Source organism: Alligator sinensis, unplaced genomic scaffold (assembly GCF_000455745.1).
Source record: "Alligator sinensis unplaced genomic scaffold, ASM45574v1 scaffold915_1, whole genome shotgun sequence".
Classification (NCBI taxonomy): Eukaryota; Metazoa; Chordata; order Crocodylia; family Alligatoridae; genus Alligator; species Alligator sinensis.
The window spans coordinates 515,784-516,309 of NW_005842597.1; the positions used below are offsets into that span (position 1 = coordinate 515,784).

General features: G+C 39.9%; 1 protein-coding gene across 1 annotated transcript in view; it reads right to left on the reverse strand.

Annotated features, from left to right (window-relative positions):
- The window catches only part of RELN (reelin), a 479,029-nt gene that overhangs the window by 455,909 nt on the left and 22,594 nt on the right, over positions 1 to 526 (reverse strand). The gene's annotated exons all lie outside the window — the stretch shown is intronic.

Sequence of the window (526 nt, forward strand, 5' to 3'; positions counted from 1 at the left end):
TTGGTTTCTGGCAAGTATCTCTGGTGTGAAGACAGAGTCCTGGAGCCCATTTGGCTTGTCACAAAGTAAACTAGGGATCTGTAGCAATTTCAGTAACTTGCAGAATAGCACTTCAAGAACAGTGTTATCGTGCAGCTTTTTTCTTAAACGAAAATTTTACAGATTATTCCTTATGTTTTAAAAGCTGTGAATGTCACCATTGAAGAAAACTTTATAGGCCTAATTCTAAAGAAAATCTCATGTCTGGCTTTCTTCCAGTCTCCTTACAATTGCAGTGGGGAATGTTTTTCTTTACCTGCCCAAACCAGAACACTAAACAATTATCTATATCTGAGAATATGCTGATGCCAAAACCAAGCCTCTGAAGGCAAGGTAATGCTTTTAAAATACATCCCCAGGCAGGGCAGGAGCAGTCAAAGTGCACTATGCCACTAAGAGTTCTCAAGTGAATTGTTAGTGAGGCGAGTGAATTGTCCTATGATGACTCTAGGGAGCTCAGCCTTCTATGTTCTCAATTACATGCTCT